A 21,620-nucleotide genomic window follows, 5' to 3' on the forward strand; every position below is an offset into this window, starting at 1 on the left:
TGACTTACAACATAAAAGTAAAATTTCTGTGCACATTTCAGCCTTTAAATGTTTAACAAAAGAGATGAGTTACTTTATTATCCGATTTGTTTCGATTTTTAAAATCCACATTAGCTTATTTTCCATCACCCGGTTAAAATGTACAGCAGTGCATAAAAATTTGGTCCGATTTTCGGATTGGTCTGATCAAAAATGGCAAACATTATGCTTAATGCTGGACAGTATTTACAGTTTTTCAAATCACAGTAATCAAATAAGTTTAATGATAATTCAAATATGAAGCTATAATACTAATCATCAAAATGTTATCGTGGTTTATCGTTAAACAGAAACCATTTCATTCCTAGTTGAACTAGAGGCTGGTTTGAGCTTCTAGTTAATAAAGCTTGCTTGTGGATATATTCTGTTTTTCTTTGTCCTTTTCAAACCTCACAGCTGAGGAGAATCATAACACCCTGGTCTAACCAATGTGAGGATGCATGGCCAAGTGTTTTCAATTGACGACAAATTGTGAGTTATTCTGACACCGTACTCTTCTGACACCCTGAAAACCTATTCTACAATGTCATATTCACCGCTCCCTTGCCCTGATGCGTCACCAGCTGATGCACGGCTCGGAGCCGGGGCTAATAAAACAGGGGCATGTTACTCAAATTGTCTTATGGCTAAATTGACAAGAAAGCAACGGGCAGCAGCTGTTTTGCACCATTCACCATCCGGTCCTCACATCTGCTTCAAATGTGCAGGATTGTTTCCTCCACTGTGCAACATAACCCCCCAGCCCTGTAATTGGCAATCGCACATCTTTTCCCTGGCTCAAGTAATGGCAATGGCAGCAAGGGCCGCTGCTCTGCGGTTCCCGGTGAGTCTGCGGGCAGAGTTGAGAACCATGAAGCGTTAGCACAGATGTGCTGTTTGTGATGTGAACGTTCCTTTGGAAGCGTCGTTTATAGGGGTTTAAAAGGGAGAAAAAGGGCCTTTCATCAGAGAAATTTCTTAATTACACCAAACAAGACTCTGATTGCCACCTGACTGCACTCAAATGCTTGTTTTATCAGCACAACTTTGTTGTGTTGTCACAGTCTTTTCATCCGCGCTCTACTTAGCATAGTATAATGTGCTGGCTGCCAGGATGTGACTGACATGATTTTCCTCATGGCGCAGTAGATCTATGCATGAATCTGAGAGGGATGTTTGTCAAGGAATGCACAAATCATCAATGCTACACATTTACGGTGAGTTCTCTGTTATGCTTTGATTTACCGTATACGGCATCAAACACACATATAGCTAATTACATTTCTTTGCAGTCCGTCTACCCTTCTCTATCATAAGTGATAGCCTGGGACCCCAAAACAGTGCAATAATTCCCCACTATCACATGCTTATAATTCAAACTCTTTTAAATAAAATATGTATACTATATTTAAAATAAAATGTTACTTTATTTGTATTTATTAATAGTTTATTATTATTTATTTTTTTCTCAAATTGTTGTTTTAATATGTTGTATTTAATATTTTAATCTTTAATACAACACTTTAAACAACAAAATTATACAATAAAAAATTCAATGTTTAGATCCTGGAAAAGCATGCTTATTTAAAATAATCTAAGTAATGGGGGCACATTTGATTGCATTTTGAAACCAGTTAGATCTTTGAGTATTTCTCAGGTTCACACCTCCCTACAGTGAATCATGCCTCTTTTTCAAACACTGTTCTGTTAAAATCTCTTATTTTGCTGTGTCTGCTTCAAACCTCAGAGCTGAGGAGAATCATAATAGCTTGTCCAGCCAGTATGAGGACTCACGGCTGAGTGCTTTCTGTTGGCGACAACTTCCACACATAGAAATAGAGTGAGTCTGACAATAGTAATATCATATTAACAAAGTGAATTTCTAAGTAACTAAGTAACAGGATTTCAATGAACTTGATTCACATCACATCTACTGAACGTTGCAATTAATTACTCTGCCGATTTGTACTGGGAGATTGTAGTCTCGGGTAGCCAGACCTTCAGACCGACGGCAGAAGGTCTGGATTCAATTGCAGCTTTCATTGGCCAAGGATTGCTCAAGAGGATGTCTGACCGACCGACATGTAAAGCAACCAGTCACACGTTTTGTTCAGCGTTATGTTTAGGGGTGTGACAATGTTAAGTCGATGTCCCCACAATAACAGGCTGGCGTGCAATTCATTCAAGAATGTAGTGCAAGTTTACAGCAACAATGGCACAACAATAATGCTGTGAACTTCCCATACTTTTAAAAACCCAGTGAATAGTTGATCCTGATAAGCACTCATTGTCACAGTTTTAAACACAATGGCTTTCTTCTTCCATAAGGGGGGTTGGCATCATGACAGCTTTGTTTCCAGGTTGACCATTAAAGAACGTGACACACACATCTCCCGGATATTCAGGAGAATTCAACCAATCAGATTTACATAGAAACTATTCTGTGCCATATGCATCAGACGTTCAGTCAACGGTCCATGGATGTGACGTCTGAGGCTGAGACTACACCATCGTTGCAGCTTGTATGCCAGTCTGTGAGCTTTTTCCTCCCTTTATATCCTATTATATATTTGCTTTGTATATGTAAATTGGTTTGGATATCCTGCCCACAAGAGGCCATCTGAAAAAGTCGCAGTGTTCCCTTTGGCCATTCCATTCCTGCCTACCATCCTACATTCATCTCCGAGTACTTCCTTTTCTCTATAAAAAGTCAAGTTTCTTGTATGACTCAAGGACTGCCTAAGGCAATGACTCTTTTACTGTCGCCCTGACATCTGCTAATGGGACAAACCACCACCCCCGCCCTCCAAAATGGATATTTCCCGGCAGGTGGCCTATTTAAGTCAGACGTCCATGTAGAAACTTCACAAGAAGAAAAAAAACATATCTAAAGAATTTATCAGTCTATACTTTTATCCTAAAGTTCTGTTGGGCACCCGCTGTTTAAAAACGAAGGGTTCTGCATTCTAAAAAATAAATAAAAAAATGCTGGTCTACAAACAGCCAAATTCCTATATGTTTCAGCTGATACAGCAACAAATATCTAGAGGGTCTGAACATTCCTAAAGTAAATCAAATTGTTATTCACTGAACCAATCCAAGACTGATCTAAAATGTATGGCTTAGTGTCCCCAAGTCATGGCCTTGTCACCGAATAAATATTCAGTGTTTGCAATCTGAGTTTGCCGATAAAGTTAACACTTGATAGCTGAATTATAATGATGATCCATGCAGAAAAAGCACATCTATATGCTTTGCAAAAAAAAGCAGATGTCAAAGACACTTATTTGAAAACTACATTGTTTTTTGGTTTACTGTGTTGCATTCGCAGGTGCCTCCCTTACCAATTCTCAAACAAGAAAATAAATACTTGTGTCTTATGAGTCACTGCAGTCCATAGCAAATCTAAACAGGTCTATGGATTCAACACCATGAGCATCCTTTTATACATATTCATGCCATGATTAGCTGTTTGCTGTGATTGTTTGCTCAGAGTAGTGTAATCTGAGTGAGTGTCTGAACAGTGACACAAAGCTCGAACAAACTGTTTTCAGACTGAAAGTCTTGGGTACATTAAACCCAATCATTATAATGACTATGCCATTAAGCCTAGAATCTATGAACCGTGACAATAAAACAGAGCTGAGAGCATAATTAAAGTGTAAACGGCAAAGTGTAATTAACAGATACTACCAAGAGCTTATACCAAAGCTTACTGTGGCCTTATTATGTTTCTATCCAGCCATGTACTGAAATGAAACACAAGGGCAGAAGGTTGTTTATTGGGTCATAATTGGGATACGGCACACTTGCGCATGAATGCTAATATCTTGCATCAACCATGACATTTTCCATTGCACTTTTTCTTCTACTCTTTGCAGCCCTATAGACTTGCATGAAAGATAATTTTGTCATTAGCCACATTTTTTTTTTACATTAATAATAAGTTTTATCAAGCACTTTTAATAAAGTCTTTAGTTTTTTTATATGATAACTTTGTGACTTGGGGGTCTACAAATCCTGAAGGGCCTTATTGACATACTGCCTCTTAGGCTTGTGCCATGCATTATTTAAGTCTTGCCTTTCTCGATATTTCACCTTGCTGTCACTCACTGAAGCGGCAATAATCAAAAGCAATGTTAAATGAGATTTAAAGGGCTGCTATCCTAAAAAAGAAAGGAGCGTGGGCGTTTATAAAGCCAAGCCCTGAATGGCGCTTAAAGGACAACTCCGGTGCAAAATGAACCTCGGGTGTAATAACACATTGGTACAGACTAAATCGTTCCCTGAGATTTGTTTTCATGATAATCGAATGTAAAGAGTTTTATCTCTAAAAACAGTTTAGCTTATAACGCTAGTATATTGGGCATCGAGTAAGCAAAAAGAGATCGCTAGTTAATACCATTAACAAGGCTCAAATTAGCCCCACACTAACACGGCAGCATAATGAGTGTCCTTACATGCAAACCAAAGCATTGAGAACTTTGTAAGTGTATAGACAGTTTAATAAGAAGATACTTTACACAGACAGTACAGTTAGCGCATACAGACAGCAGCCATCTTGGAAAACAGTCTCGATTAGTCAAACCACGAACACGGTGATACGTGAGCTGAACTGTGACTTGGAATCTCATATGGTCCGTTGTTTCCGGAAGAAAGCACTGAGCGCATAAGAGAAGCACTGAACGCAACAGAGAAAATAAAAAAATAAATATAATTTATCTTATCTTCAATATCTACACGTACTGTTCGCTCACCTTCGTGGTTCGATTGATCGAGGCTGTTTTCCAAGATGGCTGCTGTCTGTATGCGCTAATTGTACTGTCTGTGTAAAGTATCTTCTTATTAAACTGTCTATACACTTACAAAGTTCTCAATGCTTCGGTTTGCATGTAAGGACACTCATTATGCTGCCGTGTTAGTGTGGGGCTAATTTGAGCCTTGTTAATGGTATTAACTAGCGATCTCTTTTTGCTTACTCGATGCCCAATATACTAGCGTTATAAGCTAAACTGTTTTTAGAGATAAAACTCTTTATATTCGATTATCATGAAAACAAATCTCAGGGAACGATTTAGTCTGTACCAATGTGTTATTACACCCGAGGTTCATTTTGCGCCGGAGTTGTCCTTTAATAAGTTTACATTTTGACTGATATGAGTGTGGTAGCTTTCAATCAGTAATTTAAGTTTGCTTGTATTGAACATTGTGTGGCAGTCCATTGCCCATATATTGAGCTGTCACCTGCATGCTGATATAATGTACCTCAGGACTACCTTACTGTCACAGTCACTCTAATTGGAGCCACCATAGACAGGAAAGCACAGACGCTAGGAAAAGTGCTGAGGCTGGGTATACAGCATAGCTTTAGACAGCAGGGTGGCAGCCGGCGATGATAAGAATCGTCAGCTTAAAATGCTGTGTGAACATCTGAAACCAGATCTCTGTTCAAGCTGAAATGGCTCAGATTTCACAGATCCTAAGATCTGAGCTAAAATTGCTTAGTCTAAACAAGGATGTTTCTTTTGCAAATATGATATTTTCCCTAAGCAAAGCTTGATCCTCTGAATTGGAATTAAGCGGCACTGTGGCACCTCTCAATTTGCATTTCAACAAGTATTTCTAGTTTGTACTGCAGATTTGCAACGCTAAAAGACTTTAGAACACTTTCAAGACATATGATTTATTCTTCAGTTTGGTCCCCTGGCCTGGACCTCTACAATGATTATAATATCGAAGAGAAAAAATATAAATATTTTTAAACAATCATTGTAGTTTTAAAGAATATATTATCAGATTGGTGAAATACTCAGTTGACCAGAATATCATTATGTTGTGCCCATCTATAATACATGCATTAAAAGCTTAAAAAGAAGAGTCTTTTTTGTTGTTGATAAATGCAGTCAGAATTTAATCATATCATTTTAATTAAGTTTCATTGTTCAAGATTTCAAATAGTCAAACGTGGCCCTAAAAGAAGAATCACCCATAAAGATTAAATATGCATGATGCACATATTCAGTACATAAAACTACAGCGGCAGCTTGTGCACCACCTGTTTCGATTGTCCTTATATGCATCTACACATTTAACGGCACCTCACTTCCTCCCCGTGCACTGCAGATGGTACGTAAGGTGGTGCCAGTCTGGGCCTTAAAGGCCACGGCAATGTATCAAACTCACAAGAGAAAGTGTGTGAGGGCGAGAGACCTGAGAAGACAAACATCCTCATGTGGACCCACTAGTCCTCCTGTAACTGAACACGATAGTCTAATTGATAGATCTAATTCCTGATTCGTTGTTCTTATTCATGTGTACCCACCACTAGCTCTCCTTGTTTGTTTTTGTTAAACATTTTTTACATTACGTTTGGTTACATTTTTCTCTTCTGCCCAGTTGTGTTGCCATTGCCTGTTTGACCCCCAGAGTTCTCTGGTCTTGGACCGCTCTCCTGGAACTGCTGGCCTGCTTGGACTGTCTTTCCGTTTTGACTGTCAGCCTGTTGTAAACTGTGAGCTTGGACTCTCGCCTCACGACTGGATATTATATGCTGACGGACTGATCTGGTTTTCTACCCCAGCCAGTTTGACTTTCCCTGTTGCTCAGCGTTGGTTCGGAGGCCAGCAGCTCGTACTGTATCTTTAAAAACACTATTAATATGATAACATTGGTAAATGTTACCTTTTTTAGTAAATATTTCAATTAATATTTTCATACTGTACATTAATTTTGTAATGCCTAAATTCACTTGTAACATTTAAAATGACTGATAGATAGACTTTAGATTGTCTTATTTTTGTATTTCATTTAAAAAAAGAAAATTTAAATTTAACATCGGCCTTTCGTCTGTTATCACACAAAAAATAAGTATCAGCTTATTCATTATGAAAATAATTATTAGCTTATTTGTATCAGACAGAATTTTAAAATACAGATCCTCCCTAGTTTGATGATATGCAAATTCTATATATAGGCTACAGTATGTTTCAAAAGTTTGGGTTAGGTACGATTTTTTTAAAATGATTTTGAAAGTAATTCATGCTCACTAGGCTACATTTATTTAATCAAAAATACAGTAAATAAAGTAATAATGTGAAATAGTTTTTTTATTTTAATGTGTTTCATATTTTATGTTTCCTAGACATTTTCTGCTTTAATCATTTTAAAATATAATTATTTTGTTTCCTGATGGTAAAGCTGAATGTTTAGCACCCATTACTCCAGTCGCTAGTCGCATGGTGATCTTTTAGACATTTGAATATGCTGATTTGGTGTCAAGTAACATTTATTGTTATTATCAATGTTTAAAATTGTTGTGCTACTTAACATTTTATGTGGTAACCATGATACACTTTTTTCAGGATTCTTTGATGAATAGAAATAACTGCATTTATTTGAAATAGAAATATTTTTAACATGATAAATCAACGCATTCTCATCCCAAGGCGTCACTAAAATGACGATTTTGACCATGCTTCAATATTCGACGCTTTAGGCACCCTTTAGCGTCAGTTGCATGACGCAATCCTAGGGCGTCATCTTACTGACGCTTTACCTTTAGCGTCAGTTAGATGACGCGGGTAGGTTTAGGTCTGGGGTAGGGTTAGGATTAGATAGCGTCATCTAACTGACGTTAAAGGTAAAGCGTCAGTTAGATGACGCCCTAGGATCGCGTCATGTAACTGACGCTAAAGGGTGCCTAAAGCGTCAAATATTGAAGCATGGTCAAAATGATTCCCAAGGCGATAGTTTCATGACGCCTAGGGATGAGAATGGGCTGGATAAATGCCTTTACTGTCACTTTTGATCAATTTATTGAATCCTTGTTTAATAGGAGTATTAAATTATTTAAATTAATTACTGACCCCCAACTTTTGAATGGCATGTAATCTTGTAATACATATTCCAGCTAACTATTCAACTATTCTTTTGACTGAAACAAATGTTACTGGTCTCAAAGTGAAGAAGAGAGCAGGAAAGACTGCAGGGAGAACTCTCTCTATTACACATTTACTGTGATAAGACCTATTAAAACAGATGACGCTGGGGTGGTGGATGGCCGTACCGAGGGAGAGTCGGCAATTACGATGCCCAGTGACTTCAATTGGAGCATGGCATGTTCTCACTGACAGATACAGCATCTGCAGCAGCAATGCCTGGATGAGAACAATGACCACTCTATATCACAGAAGTGCTCATTCCAGGACACAAAACAGAAGCTCATCTGTACTTGAGCACTTCAACAGAGATCAGAGAACTGAGAAACTCCCCAGTCCTCTTTATTTGCCACCTCCTCCCTCACACACAGGCCCATCCATTCTCATATGGCCATATCTCAACGAGACCCCCATAACCCAACAGATGTGGAGGTCCTTGACCTTTATTACCCTCTGACAAAGACACCTGACCTTGTGGTCTTTGACCTTCCCAGTGACTATACCCCTCTCTATTTGATCAGACTTTTTTTATTGCCTCTTCCAGTGAACGGTTGAACTGCTAAAGGCACTCATGACCTGGATGTGTGCAGTTCAGGGTTAAGTAAGTACACACTCTCTCTTGTGGATGAATGAGTCTTTTAAACATATGTCAGTTTAGATTCACTTGGCTTCAGTTAAAACTTCTCTTTTGTAAGCACATCATCCTGACTGCCTGAGCTCATGGCTTCAATGCTCTTGCTCTCTATAGGATCATTTTTCAGCAGCTGGACAGAAATGTACTTCCAGCTCCCATACTAATCTAATTTAATCTCACATTAACACAGAGTTTCATAGCGCTGTGGATGCATCTCATTCTCACTTCATCCGTGATCCATGAAAGGATTACTGGGTCACTTTTGCTTTCTAGAAGTGTCTAGCTACCACTTATGAAATGTGAATATAGAAAGAAGCATTATGATATTGTAAAATTTTATTTAAAGCAAAACTGTATAATTATTTAAATTTTAAAATGCAGGGGTAATCATAAAACCTGTTTTAAAACAGCCATTTGTTGCCTTCCTGAGCTAATTTCTATTCATTTTGGCAGTTTAAAAATAGTCATTCTGTTATATTAAATAAATAATTTGACTTGATTAAAACAAGTTTAATTAAATACCTTTTAAGGGTAATTGACAAAGCATTTCGTTTTCAGCAATGAGTCATTCAAACACTTCACAACATGAACAAATTAATCAAGTGGACTAGCTACAAGTTTGCCAGTTGAAGAAATAGGTTTATTGATCGGAGCTGAATCACAGGTCCTAACCTTGACATTCCCGAAGCAAAGCGGCATGGAAAGCATTACTTTTTGAGGCACAGAATCTCCCTTATTTCCTTCATATTCATGGGAGTAAACAGCATGCAGTGCAGCAACAGATATGATTGAGACATACAAAGTTCTGTCATGAAACTCATATGGTGCAGGCTAACAGGTTCTTAACTCAAACTGCTTGCAATCATATCAGTAGCCAATGAGCTTGCATGCTCAACCTTCAAATACTTGGTTAGCATTTGCCTTAGCATTGCAGTGCGCTTTCAAAAACCCTCCACTTCCCCAGTTCCACCTGTATAGATCTGCTATGGGTAATGTATATGCTAGTAGAAAGCGGCAGGATGTCTTGCTCACAGCAGCGTGTTTGTGTATGTATTGGCAATATATGAGCAGCAATAACAGCAGCAGCAGCGTAGCAGATCTATTCCTACAAAAGTATTTTGACTATTTTCTCTCTTAAAAATGGCACATAATGATAATAAAAACAGCGCTGAGCAATTCAATGGCCAAAGATGATTGACACATTTGTATAGAAAAGAATAATAATGATAATAGAGCACCCTGCATATTCTAGTAGAAAAAATACACAAAAATCTCAATTTACCATTTTTAATGCTGAATTTTAACTTCCAATTAAAAGCCCATGTTAAGATCATGTTACACTAAGACTATACCATTCCAAAGTTTGGAGTCAGTATGTTTTTTTTAATTAAATGAATAGTTTTATTTGGCAAGGGTGCATTAAATTGATCAAAAGTGACATGAAAAACATTAATAATGTTACAAAAGATTTATATTTTAAATAAACTCTGTTCTCATCAAAGAATCCTGAAAAAAAGCATCACGGTTTCCACAAAAATATTATATTTGCAGCACAGCTGTTTTAAGCATTTATAATAATAAGAAATGTTTCTTGAGCACCAAATCAACATAATATGATTTCTGAAGGAGTGAGGACTAATGTAGAGTAATAACTGCTGAAAAATCATCGTTGCCATCACAGGAACAAATACATTTAAATTGAAAATATATTAAAATAAATTATTTTAAATTGTAATATGTCACAATATTACTGTACTATATTCTTAACCACATGAATGAAGCCTTGGGTAGCATAAGAGACTTTTGAACAGTAGTGAATGCATATTACTTATCGAGGTTAGCTGTTCTGTTGCTACACATTTTGTAATATTTTGGGTATAAGAAAATCCCATTAATAATTGGATGTATTTTTTTAAGGCATGTTGGTTTATTTTTCATGTCACCAAAGAATGAAGTGCCCCACGTGGGCCACGCATGGGCCAAAATAATCTGGACACACCTCTACCCAGCGGTATGAGTCCACTCGATCCCTCAACCTCATCTGCTTCTGAAAGCATCGGGATATTGTGAATGTTTTATGAGGCTGGGTGGATATAGCACACGCCCTCATTCCAGTAGATTGTGAAGCTATATTTACATGAATTATTTTATAAAAAATTCTAGGTCATAAGTCTGCCAAAATCAGAGTCTGCCAGATTCAGCACCATCGTGTCCACTTGAGTACTACTCTGTTTTTGTTCTTTCTCAGTCTCTCACTGTTTCACATTTTTCGGTTCTAGCCGCACACCTGAGCACACTGATGGGGCTGCTGCGGGCCAGCATTAGCAGTCCATGGTGTACTTTTCCACAGTGCTTGACTGAGCTTTAATTTGCTGGCGCTGCTCGGTCTGTCACTATCAGGTTTAACCCCTGGCCATGACTGTCCCCAGCCTCCAAAACGCCTCTGAAATGCTCACTCTCACTACAAGCGTCACCAATAAACCTGAGTCATTGACCATTTATACACTACCTTTATTGCTTTGCCCAAATTACCTTGCCAGTTTTCAAAATGCAGCTGGACTAAAATCAAGATTCATCTACAATGCGAAAGACCGGTCAAGTTCAGTTTATGGTCAAGCGTTTAGATCTAACTTCGATACATTACTTCTGGTGCTTCAGATAGCATGAAAGAGGCAGGCAGAGATTAAAGAGCTCAAAGCGCTAACTGAGAGCACAGGGAAAACTGAGCGAAGAACAAAACTCAAAGAGGAAACCCACTGAAAAACACAGTGCAAAATGCATTGTGTAAAACATGCCTGAAATTATTCATTGTGTAAAACATGCCTGAAATAATTCAGTCGGTTCTCAGAATAAGGACAGCTTTTCTGAAGTACTGCAGATTCAACTGATAAGAACAGAATAAAACCCCGATACATGAGCGAGAATTTCATGCCATAAGGCTGAGTCACACAACAAGGCAGTTAGTATTGGGGGATACTGACCTTGGTCTGCTTTTGTGTATGATCAGAATTTATGAACTGTAGCAGTTTGTTCAGACTCGGGTCTGCATTCTTTACAACATGTTGCTGAAGACAACTTAATTGCAAATGCCTTTATTGTTTTCCTTTATTACTTCCTGAATACTATTTCAAGGCTACTGTACAAAAATATCTCTGTACAAAAATATCTCTCTCTATACAGATCAAATTCTATTTAAACATGTAGCCTACTTTATTTTTGAAAGTAAATTTCTTTAAGCTATATAGCTGAAATTCTTGGCTATAAAAAAACTATTGAATATTGTAACAATTATAGTTCACAATCAATTATTGTTACAGGATTTTTAGATAAATTAAACTATTATGAAACAAAACAATACAATTTTATTTAGGCAAATTTAAACCATGTGTGACAACTTGCCCCGGTAATAATAACAATGTGACAACTTGTCAAGTTTTGCACAAGGTGTCTGAAACCAGCATACAAAACCATTGCAAGGCAAACCACACATTAGTGTAATTGGATGTTGTCACAGAAGGACGTTTTGAGGCAAATGTTGAGGCAAATTTGCCTCAAAACGTCCTTCTGTGACAACTAGCCCCGGTCTCCCCTCCACATTTGTAAGTAACGTTAGTCTTTAATTCAACACAGAACGTTTGAGTGTTACAATTGCACCAAGTCTCCCTTATAATAACACTTCTGGTATAACAGTCTTCCTCAAAGAATAGCCTAATTTAGGTTGACTTTGGCCAGTCGTTTGCACAGGTGTTTAAGGTAAGACGACACATGCCTGTCTATCAGCCGTATATGATTTCAATTAGGGTCTTCACTCCCGTGTAAACAAAACGCCGCCACTATCCGTTTACACCAGTCCGCCACATTATTCTACAATAAACGTCTTTATTCCATATTGGCATCCTAATAACTGCAGTGTGACACAGAAATATAACCAAAATAATAATTCCGCTAGACTGGGACAGAATTCTCAGAGCAGACTATTTCACAACGCGTGTCGTCCTAAAATAGTACCTCGAAAAACCAAACAGAAATTTACAGGAAATATAAATAAAATTGTTAAGTGAATAATTACGGTTTGGTTTTTAAACGCGCTTTCTTACCTTTGTAAAACAGCTTTGAATGAGGACGTGCACGCGTCTCTCTTCCTCCTCCGGTGACGCTGCTGATGCTGCGTAACGGCCACTGGCCTTTTCTATAGCCTAATGTTACGATTTTTTTTCTCTCTCTTTACCAAGCAACTGCAACCTCCGTCGCAATAAGGATGTTGTCGTCTGCACGACACGATCCCTCTTCCTCACTATATCTCTATCTTCCTTTCATGATAGCCTAAATCATTCCCCTCCCACTCCCTCTCCCTATATCCTCTCCCCTCCCCTGCCTCTCGCGCTGTTTGATTCAAATAATGGAATAGGATTAATGCAAAGCAAGTAAATAAACCTCTTTTTTATTTTAATACACAGTGAAGGTACACAAAGAGGGTAGAATGTTTCCCAAAGGAGGTATGTGTACCCTTCCCCCACCCCTTCACACCTCTCTAATCAATCCCCGATGGCACAATATGCATAACAATCTGTGTTCAGAATGTTATTTATTCCCCTTCCCCACTGATTCATAAAGATGCATAAATAAAGTGTGAATAATCTTACACAACCCTGCTGCATACAAATAAATTGTTCTCTGAAAAAAGTGAACATTTATGCAACACAGGCTACTCATTTTACTCGAAAGGACTGAAAATAGTTTGTTCCTTTCGACAGAAAAATCACAAATGAGGTTTCAACATCTCAATCAACCTGATATCTTACGAAGTACTGACTTTGTATAGCCTTTGATGTAGGCTACTGTTGGCTAATTTGTATGGTTAAAAATTGAGTGAGATCATACGAAAATATTAGAATTCATAAGAATTAGGAATATGGTGACATAAGCTAAATTTCACGAACAACAGAGTTCCATTGTCAATAACGCTGCGATGTATGAAGCAATCACTTTCAACCCATTGCAAAATCTCTATTAGCAAAACTCCCTATGTGGATTCTTGACTGGATTTTGCCGGTAAAGTTTTGCAGAGCAGTGGTTAATGTGACCTCACTTTTCTTTCTTTCTTTTTTGTGTGTGGCAAAAACCAATTACCCAATTTTGAACCAATTTTCCAAAACTGAAAGGCTCTTTGGGGGAACCAAAATAGTTTGCATGGCATTGCTGTGAAAAAAAAAAAAAAAAAAAAAAAAAAAAAAAAAACCTGTTGGAACCTTTATTTTTAAGAGTGAACAATAAGATCAAATTATACATTCATTTTAGTTCTCGACATACTGGAGAAACATCTGAAAAAAAGTGTCTGCTTTCATGAAACATTAGTTATAGCTAATGAGCAATGAAAGAGCTACATCCAAGCAATAAAATTCTCCTTTGAGATTTTCTTCACCTTTTTATTGGTAATACTTGTAAACACAAGAGATCTGTTAAAAAAAAAAAACAAGTTGGAAAAATTTATGGCCATGGCTTTGAGAGAAAATTTCTTTTGAAGAACTTTTGTTGTGGCTTAATATTCAAAACTTAAGTCTGAAAAGCCAAATGTCATTCATTTAATTAAATGCCAAAGGATGTTTTCTTTAGAAAAGAACAAAGAGCATAATGCATATTACATTCATTTTTTTTCTTTCTTTTATAATTGGTTTGAAAAATTGGACAGTGGAGCACAAATATACAGACATAATTAGAGACAGGCACAAGTTGTTAAATGGCCTAATCCAGTAATAAACTAATCTTGAAATTGAAGTCCATGTGAAGGACAGAAAAACACAGAATTCAATGAGAGATGTTTTGGCACAGATGAAGACAAAGAGATTTGTTAATTGATTTTGTTGTCTCAGCATGAAGTCATGAAAGGAGAGATTAAATATCTGTCGGGCCGTGGCAAATGATGCTCGAGCATGATGGTTTTAAATGAATTTATTCTACAAGATTCCAGGAAGTTCCAGACTCCTCATTCTCCCCGGGCTCTCTTGTACACGGACAAGAGGATGCGATCATTTTTCAGTGCCCTTGTCCCCTGAGACCGACACTGGCCGTCTAAGCCGGACCTCGTCAGGCTGGTATAACTTAAGAACCTTGCCCCTGATTGACTGCTTGCGCCGGTCCCTGCTGTCGTATTAATTTTCATTGTGACTGCTGGAGCCTCTACAAATCTCATCAATGCTGTCACAGACTGTGACGGCGTGCATGTGATTCAGGCCCTGAGCCCGTGTGTGCGTTCGCCTGCCTGATGTGACACGTATTCTGATTCTCTTTGTTCAGGCCATGTAATGAATAGCTATTGATGTCAGAAGAAAACCTGTCACTCTGTGTATGTTTGCGTGTTGCTGAAAGAACAGAAAAGGCGGAGATCTGAATGGCCAAAATGAAAACTTGAGTATAACACTAGGACTATAGTGAGATTATAAATACTTTATCTTGTCTTAAAGATGCACAAAGTATTTTTTTCACTTTCAAACCTAATTTTGACCAATAAGGTTAAAATTGCATTTTTATTAAAGCACAAAAATGATAACTTTTTATTGAAATCACATGACTGGCCAAATACAACTCCTTTTTATGGACAATTTATTTAACTTTTTTTTTTTAAATTTATTGGACACTCCAAGCTAACAAAAAAATGTTCTAAGAATGTTTTGCTAATGTTTATTAATTTATGAAAACATTATTTCTGAATGTTCTCTGGGCATTCAAAAATTATGTTTTTGTGCTGACGTTTTGAGAACATTATTAAAGACCAGGTAACTTTGAACATTCTTTGTTCAAAACTTTGAGGGAACCTTGCCAGAACGTTGCCTATTTGCTGGGCTTTTAGTGCAAGGCACATTAAATGAATCATGGGTGACAAATATACCTTCAATTGCACTGAAAATGTTTTCTTTAGCATGATGCTTCATCCATGCAGAAAGTTGACTCGTATCCATGAACAAAAAATAAATAAATAAATAAATAAAGACTTACAAAGCATGTCGACTACATGAACTGAATATTATGCTATAGTGTTTCTGTCTGGTCATTCCAGGCTTACTGTATCGGCTGGCTCCGAACCCTCTGTCTGTAGGCAAGATGAGCTCCATCTGTTGCTCTCAGAAGGATCAATAGTTGTGATTTCTAATGATGTCTAAAAGCTCTAGGTAACTTGAGCATTCTGCCCTAAGCCCCACTGCTTGCCTTCAACTGCCACTGAAGAACAACCCTTGTGCCCATGCAGAGGTCACCCAATCTCTCTTCTGGACTGATCAAATGCACAGTTCTGATTGTGTAGCGCTAAAATGGGAGATTAGAGAGTAACTTCTAATGTACAGTACATTGGCATGTCCACATCATGAATGTCTTATAAATTCAAATTTTATTTTATATCAGTATCACAATTAAGTAAATATGGGTTTTTTGAATTTTAAATAATTTACCCAAGTGTAAACTCCTTTTCAGGTGTAGGCCTGTGTTATGTGTTACGCTCTTATTTTGATATTCTGTTTCATTTCCTTTAGTTCCCATTTCCCTGGAGTGTTTAGTTGCAGTTTTTTTGGTTATGTCCTCATTTGTAGCTATACCCTCCTATTATATCACCTGTGTGTCGTTATGTTTGCCAAGAATAATCCGGTTTCAGTTCAGTTCTTTGGTCGGTTCGGATGTTGGTTCTGTGATAGGTGTGTTCGGCTCGAAGCGGCGCTGCGCAGACTGATTGGTGTATGGCATCAAAGTTCCACAAGAGCAATTCTCAAGCACACAGAGCCATCTACTCTCTAATCGTATTTTGGCTAGTTCACACTCTCAGCCCAAATCCAATTATTTGTGTATCCGATTGGAATCTGAATAAAAAATGATTGACTGTCCACATTGTGTATCGCAACTCTTCAGAACCGATTTGTGTGTTTAGAACCGTAGGAGGCTGGTATGAGCGGCTTTATTCTGTGCTGTCGTCTCCGCCAGTTTCAAAACATGTCTCCGTTATATTGTCATTTTCTGTTTGTCCGGCACTTTGCAACATCACAACCTTATTTCTGCAGCGACTTTCAGATTGTTTGCTATAACAATGTCTGACATTTACGTTTTACGTGGCGTGAGAGAGTCACATAAACCACGTGAAATCTGATCAGAGCAGTCATATTTAATCGGATTTCCAGAAATGCAATTTGAATAGGATTTGAAATGAATGCAGCTCGAAGCGAATTTGAAAAAAAAAGAAGGCATTTCATGTTATTTTTTGCTGTTCATACTAGCTAAATCTCATCGGATTTCAATCGAATATGCACAAAAATCTGTTTTTGACTGACAGTCTGAACATAGTCTTTGATTTTATACAGTGAATGATCTGCGCAGCGTCTCTTCAAGTCGAACACATCTAATGTCCCAATTGCGTTTCTCCTGAATTCTCCTGAGTGTAACTCGAATGCTAAATAAAGTCTGTTTGTTTGGCTACATCTACGTCTCTCTGTGCGTGCTGCAAGTCAACCCATGACACTAATATGCACATTTCCATTTCAAATAAATATTCCAGGTGTTTCTTAATTTTTTTCTTCCTCTTTCTCTAATTCCTGTTAATTCTCTCAGCAATGTGCAAACAATCAAGTCAACAATGAAGTCTGGCATATTCATTTATTGAAAAACCTCCTTAAATTACACTAAACATGTTCATCTTTTGAGTTACAGAGTTACTGCACTGTCTTGAAGCCTGAATGTTTGATTCTTGTCAAAATTCTTGAAAAATGAAAAACTTTTAATTTGTAACCTATTGCGATGTAAATTTTGAATGTGCATGATTATGATGCATCAGCCAATGTGTTATTATAGGAAATAAATAAAAACATTTGCTAATTTAGTTGTTATAACACAAAATATTAAATATTAAAAGAGGGGTAAGATGGCCCTATCAGTTGTCCCCCTATACCTGGATGAACTGTATTATTTTATATAATATATATTTAATATAATAAATCAACTATTCAATTAAAAAAATGTATTTAGACAATTTAGTTGAATAATTAAATAACCGATGACAGACAAAGCAGAATCCCAGTAAAACAGATTTATCTGAAAGGTAAATTTATTATATGACTCATATACAGGCATATAAATATTTACATATATTGCCCATATTTTAATTGAAGATGTGTCATAATAGAAACACAGTGAAATCAAATTGAATGATACTAACCTATACATTTTAATGAAAGCAAATATGTCTGAAATGTACATTAATGGAAAATATTAAATAAAAACCCAATTAATTGCAGACATAAAATACTTTGATTACAATATCATAGATCACTATTTTCCAGAGACACAAAATTAGATCGATTAACCACAAAACTGTTTTGAATGACTAATCTCATAAATGTTGAAATTCAGATGAAAAGACAGAATTGAAAATAGCGTAGCCATTCATCAAAAGTGCAGAGATGAGATTTTGTGGTCATTATATGGTCATCTTCCCCCATGCTACCCTATGATGTAGGATTTCAGGACATACACATATCTGAATTTACACGTAATCCTGCATAGAAGAATCGACTTTTGAAAAAGCAATAAACAGAAGAATTTTTTTTTTAAGAAAGTGTTCCATCCTCTTTTATTCTGTCCAACTGATGGAGCCCTTTTCATTCTGTTTCCCTTTCTTCATCTCCAGGCAAAGGGACAATTAGCATTTAGATAGGAAGTACTTTCATATCGCCCAGACACTGCATGGCCGGCCCTTTCTGGAAAACTCTTCATACCCAGGAGACACAGAATCAGAGGCAGCAGCCTGAAGCAGCACCGCCACTCGTACCTGAAGGATGGCACCTGGACACCGTCCTCTTGGGGCTGTCTGTCATATCTCTTAAATGGGCTCCATGGCTCTCAGCTGTATACGTGTGTGTGTGTGTGTGTGTGTGTGTGTGCACACGCGCGCGCGTGTGTGTGTGTGTGTCTTGAGCACAGACAGACTTGATCAGAGGTCCTGCTGGGCTCTGCCTGTCAGCCTGCAACAGCCTGTAAACACTTTCCCAGACCAGCTACACATACACCAAAAAAATATGGTTCATTACTGTAAAATCTAACATTGTTCTTACTAAGAATTTTTAAGTTAACTTTACTTAATGTCTAATAATTTGTTGAACTTACTTAAAATTTCTTATTAATCTGTACTATTTGCATGCTATGCCTTCGTTACTCAGAAAAACCTAGTAAACATTACTTGACTGGTTTGGGTACCATTTTGCCAAAGCAAAAAAACAAAACGGGCAGGGCAAACGGTTTATGAGGCGGGGCAATTCTTAATAGACCTTTCACTCATTTCTTCCACTTCTGCAGTCATCATTCTTATTTGCATTCGCTCATTGTCCAGTCATCTTGAATATTATTGTCAATACACCAACAAATTTTAAGAGAACATCAAAATTCTTTAGTTGACTTCATAAATTCATGTTGATTTCCCTTTTCTCGCCATTATTGTGATTAATGTTCCCTTTGGTTGGGCACTTGTAACTTAATTTATATTATTGTAATTATCTTCCAATTGATGCAGTGATGCAACATGAAATCACAAATATTTGATTTCAAAGGAAGTGAAGTAATAATTATTATATATATTTATACTTAAATTATTTTCATGTTATGAATGAATGTATTAATGATAACATAGCTATATTTCATGCATAATAATGATCGTTTAACATTTTATTTGCTAACACTTATGGCATAAATCTTTCATTTGGTTGATATAATCCCTCTATATTTGTGATGATATCTTGCAATTTTGCTTGAGTCACACACAGACTTCAACATTCAGCATGCAAACCACAACAATGGTAACAATTTTTTTTTAGACATTTAGACCATTACAATTTTATTTGCTGTCTCTTGTCAGTATAACCCCAATAACGATAGCAAATAAAATTGTAATGGTAAAACAAAGCCAAAAATAGTAAAACAAAGCAATTCATTTATTCATGCCGCAATGCACTCTGGGAGTACACTTCCTCAGATCACAGGTAGAATTAAGTTGACAAAACTTAAATGGATTAAGTAAGAATAACTTGATGCAATTAAGTTATGCTTACTTGATGAAATTAAGGCAACAAGTTTGCATAATTAAATTAAGTAAACTGAACTAATTGTAAAAAACAATTAGTTCAGTTTACTTAATTTAATTATGCAAACTTGTTGCCTCTTTTGGAGAACAGCTGAATATATATATACTACACATTATAATACTACTACTTTATATGCAATTTAATAATAAATAATATAACAAAATTTGAATGTAATATAATATAAATATGAAGCATGATATAATACATAGCTATAATATGAAAAACAACTCTAGGCCTTCTTTTATTATGGAATGAACCATGAAGCACCACAAATGACGTAATCAAATAAAAAACGCAGTAAGCTCAATATAATGTGACTATATTAAATAGCCTAATTTATAGTCATTGGCTATAGCCTGCCCTATACAACATATATTAAAGCTGCTGTCCGTAGCTTTTTTTGGGTTAAAAATTATCCAAAATACATATTTGATAAAATACATAACCAGCCAGTGTTTAAAACTATCTGCTTGCCTTAGCTCGATGCAAAACGGTAAGCTTGTAGCTTTTGTGCTATCAAAAATACACGGAGGCAGGATTGCGGTGTCAGAACAACAACAGTTGTGTTTTTTAATGAACTCATGCGTCAGAGAAAACGCGCATTAAACCACCCCCAAACTCTCATGAACGTCTTCTTAAAGGGGACATGTCCAATATACATGTGTGTCGGTGATGAGTGAATTATGTCAGCAGATCCATGATGTGTGAGCTTGTATCTGCCTCTACACAGGTCCCCCAGAATTCACCAACACCGGCAACAGCAGCTTGCTAGGAGCTCGAATTTGTCTCCCTGAACGCGTGAAATGCCGCGAATCGGCAGCATCTTGAACCTCTCGCGCAGTCTGAGATTCCGCTTTGGAGGCTGCTTCCTTGTTGGTGGCTGGACGACCCCTCCTTGGAGCCTGCGCCGGAACCATCGGTTGACCTGGCTCCCCATGAGCTGCTTTGAGTCGATCAACAGTCACGCGCTCTGGGCGTCCTCCAATATCGACTAGAAAGGTTTTGGCTCCAGCGTCCAGAACCCGAAACGGTCCATCGTAGGGGGGTCGCAGAGAATTCCGATGAGCATCATGACGAATGAATACAAACTTAGCCTCAGAAAGGTCTTTGGGAACCCAAGCCACAGCCAGTCCATGTTGAGATGTAGGTAGAGGTTTGAAAGCCTTGATCCTGTCTAAGAGGGCAGTGCGTTCAGAAGATGGACTCCAGGGCTTTGTGCTGTCTAGAATGAAATCTCCCGGGACCCGCAGACACTGACCGTATACCAATTCTGCTGAAGAAGTTTGTAGATCCTCCTTGGGAGCCGTTCGCAGGCCCAGCAGAACCCAGGGTAGCCGCTCTGTCCATCTGTCATCTGTCAAACTGGCCCTTAGCGCAGCTTTCAGAGAGCGATGAAAGCGTTCGCAGAGGCCATTTGCCTGTGGATGGAATGCTGTAGTACGGTGCAGCTGCACTCCCAGAATCCGAGCCACCTCTGTCCACAAATCAGATGTAAATTGGGGGCCGCGGTCTGAAGAGATGTCTGATGGTGTGCCGAAACGTGCAACCCAAGTGTCAATGAAGGCCCGTGCTACATCCGCTGTTGTCGTTGAGGTCAAAGGTACCACCTCCGGCCACCTGCTGGTTCGATCCACCATTGTCAGAAGATGAGTAAACCCCCGGGATGGTGGCAGTGGTCCCACCAGGTCGACGTTGACGTGGTCAAAACGTCGCTCTGGTACCTCGAAAATTTCCAGTGGTGCCTTGATGTGTCTTTGTACTTTAGCTCGCTGACATGCTACACAAGCCGAGACCCAGTTTCGGATGTCCTTCTTCAATCCATGCCACACAAACTTTGAAGAGACCAGTTTCTGTGAAGCTTTCCGTCCAGGGTGTGACAAACCGTGGGCTCTGTCAAAAACAGCTCGCCTCCACTGTCCAGGT

The 21,620-nt window shown here is 37.9% G+C and overlaps 1 protein-coding gene across 1 annotated transcript in view; it reads right to left on the reverse strand.

Annotated features, from left to right (window-relative positions):
• The window catches only part of cntn2 (contactin 2), a 31,833-nt gene extending 19,074 nt beyond the window's left edge, over positions 1–12,759 (reverse strand). Inside the window, exon 1 of the mRNA XM_056269879.1 lies at positions 12,687–12,759. The gene's annotated coding sequence lies outside the window, so the exon portion shown is untranslated. The remainder of the gene's footprint in view (positions 1–12,686) is intronic.
• Positions 12,760–21,620: the final 8,861 nt, after the last annotated feature.

Source organism: Rhinichthys klamathensis, unplaced genomic scaffold, assembly GCF_029890125.1.
Source record: "Rhinichthys klamathensis goyatoka isolate OS25496 unplaced genomic scaffold, OSU_Roscu_1.1 h1tg000291l_1, whole genome shotgun sequence".
NCBI classification, from domain to species: Eukaryota; Metazoa; Chordata; class Actinopteri; order Cypriniformes; family Leuciscidae; genus Rhinichthys; species Rhinichthys klamathensis.